Consider the following 6,884-nt stretch of genomic DNA (forward strand, 5'->3'; position numbering starts at 1 on the left):
CCGCAGAATTGCCACAGCCTTGTCTTGCTCCCACCAACGGTCCGAGGCTGTCCCAGTGTGTCCCATCCCAAGCATGAACTGATGGCGTGCTGAACCCCCCCCACACCTCCACCGCCTCCCTCATGGCCTGCAGGAGAGAGAGAGAGAGTGAGTGGTTTGGAGTGTCTGGTTAGGCTAGCTTTGGTCAGGTTGGAAATGAGGCTCAAATTGTCAAAAAAATTAGAAAAACCTAACGAAATGTAAGAAAAACAAAGGGAAACATTAAAAAAACACCAAAACACAGGAATAATGAATGAAAAACATATGGAAACATTAAAAAAACACCAAAACACAGGAATAATGAATGAAAAACATAAACATTAAAAAAACATTACAACACAGGAATGATGTAAAGAAAACATAGAAAAACATTAAAAACTTAAAAACACAAAGTTCAAATCTGTGGGAGAGAGAGAAGGAGTGGTTATAGGGTGTTAGATTAGGTTAGGTTGAAAACGAGTGTGTTTTGGGAATGTTTTGGTGGGTTTTTGACCATCAAACACATCCTAAACACACCCAAATTGTGAGTGTGTTCACACCCAAACCCCACTCACAGTTTTTAAGAGATGTTTAACGATCTATTGACAGATGTTTAACATGATATGATATCTATCAAATCAAAAGTAAAAACACTCTTAAGAACAAACTTCCTCATAACTGTGGACTTTGAAAAACAGTGGTCGCCTAAGTTGTATTTCTAAAAGACACTTGTTTCAACACTACTATTTCAATCACCTGAAAAAACAACCCCCAAAAATGTGTGTGCCCTGCGCTTTACAAATCAGAATCACACGGGTTTTTAAGGGAGGCTTGATGGTTGTATTGACAGATTACATTGATATCTACCTTATCCAAAGCCACATGTGGCCGTTGAAAATTGTGGCAACATAACCTATATTTTAAAAAGACTCTAATTTCAGTCACACGGGTTTTAAAGGATAGTTTGATGGTTCTACTGACAGATTAGTATGATATCTACTCTATCAACAGCACAAAAACTCTTATGAAAAAGGCTTGTCATATCTGTGGGCTTTGAAAGTTGTGGCAACATACTCTATATTTTAAAAAGACTCTAATTTCAGTCTCACAGGTTTTGAACTAATTTTAGTCTCACAGATTTTGAAGGGTAGTTTAATGATCCTATTGACAGATTACTATGATATCTTCTCTATCAACAGCACAAAAACTCTTACAAAACAGGCTTTTAAGGGTAGTTTTATGGTGCCATTCAAAGATTAACATGAAAAATCACTGACAAGATATTGAGAGAGAGAGAGAGAGAGAGAGAGAGAGAGAGAGAGAGAGAGAGAGAGAGAGAGAGAGAGAGAGAGAGAGAGAGAGAGAGAGAGAGAGAGAGAGAGAGAGAGAGAGAGAGAATCTTGGGTGTTAGGTTAGCTTAAAATACATTAGCATCATAATACACGCTGAAACACACAAACAAACACACCCAAAACACTTGTAATATCCAGAAACACATTCAAATGCATCAAAAACACATGAAACACACTCAAAACAAACCCAAACACACTCAAACACACCCAAACACACCTCAATATACCCAAACATACCAAAACACATGAAACACACCCAAACACACCTAAACACACCTCAATATACCCAAACATACCAAAACACATCTAAACACATCCAAAACACCTCAAAACACACCCCAAATGCTCCCAAGAATCCCAAAACACACCAATCACACTCAAAACACCTCAAAACACACCCAAACAGACCCAAAACACACCGAAACGCATCCAAACACACTCACACTCACACCTCTTCCTTATGTGTGAATCTGTAATACACTTTGTCCTTGATCTGGGAGAAGGTGGTGATGGTGGTGGACAAAACAGGTGTGGTGTTTTTCAAGGCCGTTTAATCTCGTTTTTTACTTCAAATAAATCGGCGTGTCGTTTTCTGCGGACCTGCAAATGTTTGGTTAGGTTAGATTAGGTTAGAGAAAAATAAATAAATCAATAAAATGATTAGGTTAGGTTAGACTGAGAGAAAAATATGAATTCAAACAACAAGAAAAAAAAGCTGAGGAAGGAAGATGTCTGAGAGATGTTAAAAAATAAATAGGGCCGCCGTGGTACAGTGGAGACGTGGAATGTTTGGGGTGAAGAAGTGGTGTCACCAAGTGTGCATTCCTTTCAAGTCTGAGTGTAACTTGGGCTTCCTCACTCGAAACTTTCCTAAAAAAAAAATAGGAGGTACCCTTAATAAAATCCCTTTAAAAAAAAAAAAAAAAAAAAAAAAAAAAAAAAAAAAAAAAAAAAAAAAAAAAAAAAAAAAAAAAAAAAAAAAAAAATAATATATATATATATATATATATATATAATATATATATATATATATATATATATATATATATATATATATATATATATATATATATATATATATATATATATATATATATATATATATATAAATAAATCAATAAATCAATAAATAAAATAAAGGTAGGTTAGGTTAGGTGGAAAAGAAAAGGAAAAAGAAAAAAAGTAAAACAACATAAATAGAAAACAAAGGCAAAAGAAAAAGAATACAAAAAGAAAAAATTTACATTACGTTAGGTAAAAATTAGGTTAGGAAATACAAACACACACACACAGGAAAACCAGATTCCCCCATACAGTGATAGATGTATGGAACGGACTGGACAGAGAGGTGGTGTGTGCAAAGTCTATACACCACTTTAAGAGAAAATTAGACACTGTGAGATACAAAGACAGGACAACACCAGCATAGGGTCCCCTCCCATAAAATAAAACTAGCTAAATACAACTAGGTAAGTACACACACACACACACACACAAAGAAACACATAAGGAAGCTGGAGAGACTACAAAAAATGGCTTCAAGAATGGTCCCAGAACTTGAAGGGATGACATATGAGGCAAGGCTGAACTGCCTGGCCACAGCAGAGGCCCACCTTAGCTGCATCCATCATACCATGAATTTATACAACACTAACAAAAGTAAGTGAGTACATTAATCCAAAACACTCTCAAAACACTCTCAAAACACTACGCAACACTTCAAAATATTAACAAATAAACCCATAACTCAACTAGAAACACCTAACATACACCAAAATCATCCCCACACACTCCCAAGACACTCCACACACACGCACAGACCACTTAAAACACCCAGCACACATCCAAATTATCCCCACACACTCCCAAGACACTCCACACGCATGCACAGACCACTTAAAACACCCAGCACACATCAAAATCATCCCCACACACATGCACAGGCAACTTAAAACCCTTAAAACTAACCTAAAACACCATACAACGCCTCAAAATTCCCTTAACCACACTCAGAACACACCCATACATTCAAACACCCCTCTACACCACACTCAAGATATGTAAAATATACCTAAAATCATCTAACACACACTGAAAACACCCTGCAACACTACCAAACATACTCAAAATACTTCAGGTATAACCCAAAACACAAAAATGCGTAAAACAAACGGCAAGATTAAAAAAGGGGGACTTACCTAAATATTGTGGCTTGGCTCCTCCTCTTCTTCCACTTCCATTTTTCATTTCTTCTTCGTTCTCCTTCTTTCTTTCTTCTACTGCTTCCATCTACACGCCTGAGCCTAGAAACACATCAAAACACTTAGAAAACACGAGATATTAGGCAAAATATTGGGGAAGTGTAGGGAGAGCAGCTATTGTGGCTTGCCTGCTCCTCCACTTATTCCTCCCCATCCTTCCTTTTCATCCTCCTTTATTTCTCTTTTCTTCTTCCTTCTGCTACTAATATCTACACACCTGAACCAAGAAACACATGAAAACACGTAGAAATCACTAGATATTAGGCAAAATATCGACGAACTGGGCGGTAGGGAGGGAGGGACGCCAGCCTGTGACGTCATCAAGAGCGCGGGAACAGTGGCGAATCGGCTGAATTACGTAAATAATTTTAAAAATGACTTAAAGAAAAAACGAAGCCAAGGCCGAATGCTTACTTTTTTATGACTTATTAGATACTTTAATTAATATCCAAAACATCAAAACATCTCCTGCTTAACTAGTTTTAAACAACTGTCTAAACTAAGTATATAAAGAGTATATAAACATTTCCACTTATAACGCTGGCAAAACGTCCAGCCATTTCGACTTTATATTTCTTTCGAAAAATATTAGACAATATAAACTCTCTTCTCAGGCATCCAACACTGACCTAGAACCAGAAGTGAACGAGTGAAAGAGCATTAATGTAAAACAAAACCATTAAACTCTAAACTCATTAAAAACTCTTGTAAAGTCCAGATATTTTCACTTGGCGAGTATTTTAACACATTCTACAGAGTCTCAGCTTTCTTTTAAGGCATTCTACAACGAGTTTGACCGTCAAACAGAAACGTAAACAAATAAAATTGAAAAATAAAACTTACGTTAAACGGGACAAAACACCACTTTAAAGTCCACATATTTCACTCAATGGAATTATTTCACGCCTAAAAAAGCACAGGCAATTTCTATATACTATAAAGGCCCAGTTACACCTCGAAATAAAAGAGTTGAAATTGAGATGGAAAATTTGGACGGTTATGGCACCTCATATTTAAGCAATAAAACACCACTAAACGACACACATTTAACGAACACAAGCGCGGAACACACTTCAAACACAACGAAATATTGATAGAAACCACAAAAACACACCATGAAAGCGTAATATTATTTTTAGAGAATATATATAAAAAAGTATTGGAACCCGCAGGTTGCCACGGGGGACAGGGTGGTGCTCGGGGGGGGGCCCAGGCAGGAGGCAACATATGGGAACACTGCAGCGCAGGCTCCATAATCCTTATGTTGCATTTATTATCTCACCACAACAAAATTAAGCTCCATCGGGAAAACTTGACCAGGAAACATGCAATGGTACAGTAGTAGTGGCTCTATTCTGACAAATGTTTGGCTTACGGTGAGTCAAAGAAGCAAATAATAGCTGGTAATACTGACAACTGCTCGTTATACCCATCACCTTTTCAACATTTGGGCACTGTTTTCACTCTCATATGCAAAGAAAACCTACAAATAAGAGAGTGGCCTTAGAAATACCTGAAATAAATTATGGTGAGGCGTTGTGAAGATTTGCATTGCTCTCTTGTCTCGCCGCTGGTGCTGTCGAGAATGTCATCACTTCACTTTGTGTGTGTGGGTGTTTGGGTGTATATGGGCATATTGTGGATGTGTTGCGGGGTGTTTGAGTGTGTTTATGGGGTGTATAAGCAACACCAAACACCACACGGCCATCACCACTAAATTTGTTGACAAGCACTCGGCCCACCACACTTCTTTCCTCCTTACACACTAATCCCTTATCAACACCACTGCCACACCTTACACACCTGTTCCTTGGTGCATTAATAACCTCCACCACCTCTGTCACGGCACTGTCACCTCTATACAGGCTGAAAATATAACGGCACTCCAGTGAGGCCAACCGTGTGTCTTGGCGGGAGGTACCGACGCCATCATCAGCTGTGGCTCTTTGAACCTGATTTTGCATAGTACCAAACAGCATCAAAAACGTACCAAATCTGAACAAAACGTACAAATGTAAAATGTAAAAATAAAAAAAATAAAAAAAAAAAATAATATATATATATATATATATATATATATATATATATATATATAACGTATAATAAAAACAAATTTTCTTACCTTGACTAAAGATTAAATTCGTTTTGTGTTTTTGTGGAGTCCACTTTGGCTCATTTTAGATAAAAGAACCTGAAAGGATGCCATGTTTTGCAACTGTAGTCCTGAACATACATTTGCTACGTATCAACCATTCAAACTCTGATGTATCTGTTCTTTGTTTTTATGTTTGAACAAAAAAATCCTTTCTGCGAAAACAATGACAGAACATCAGGTTCATCATAATTAGAGATATTCAAATCTTGCCTCATCACCACACTTTTCAAGTGAACAACATACCAAATTTTCAGGCTCCTCAATGCTACACTTAGAGCTGGCAGTTCACATGAAATTATTTCTCTCTCTGTTAAGATCTTCATACGCACTCTTCTCAATTATGGTACGTGTGGATACTGTAGTCAGGTGACTGTACTTTGGTAGAGAGGTGTGAATCTCAAAAAGACTTGTGTGACAATATGTATATTTATAATTTACACTGCTGGTGCTGTGTAATGTTATTTACATAAATATTGTGTGTGTTTATTATTATCACAATATATGCGTATTTTATTTAATTAAATATCTCATACAAGGAAATGGAAACAGTCACACAGTTGGGTTTATTTTCAATATGAATTCAACAATCCACAACACAGTTTAGTACCTTTATTAATAGACCTCCACCACCTTTGTTAAAATACCAAATATATACGGCACCAAAATTCCAACCGTGTGTCTACAAAGGAATTGACTCTCTTCTCCTTGCCCGCTATAAATTCCAATACTATGTCCTTGTATGTGTTCAATTCTCACTATTTGAAGGTTATCAGGGAATTATGTGTGGATTATTCAGTGTTATTATGGTTTTAGTTTATTTGAAGATACAAGTACGTAGCCGTGGTGAGCTGCAAAATGTCGACATTACTAAACTCAGCATTCACAACACAATAAATTCCAATACTATGTCTTTGCTTGTGTTAAATTTTCAGTATTTGAAAGTTATCTGGGAATTATGTGTGGAATATTCAATGTTTTTATGGTTTTAGTCTGTTTGAAGATACAAGTAGCTGTGGTGAGGGGCTTCAAAATGTCAACATTACCAAACTCAACATTCACCACACATAATATATAAACCTATTTAAAAATACAGAAATA

The sequence above is a fragment of the Portunus trituberculatus genome, chromosome 30 (genome assembly GCF_017591435.1).
Source record: "Portunus trituberculatus isolate SZX2019 chromosome 30, ASM1759143v1, whole genome shotgun sequence".
NCBI classification, from domain to species: domain Eukaryota; kingdom Metazoa; phylum Arthropoda; class Malacostraca; order Decapoda; family Portunidae; genus Portunus; species Portunus trituberculatus.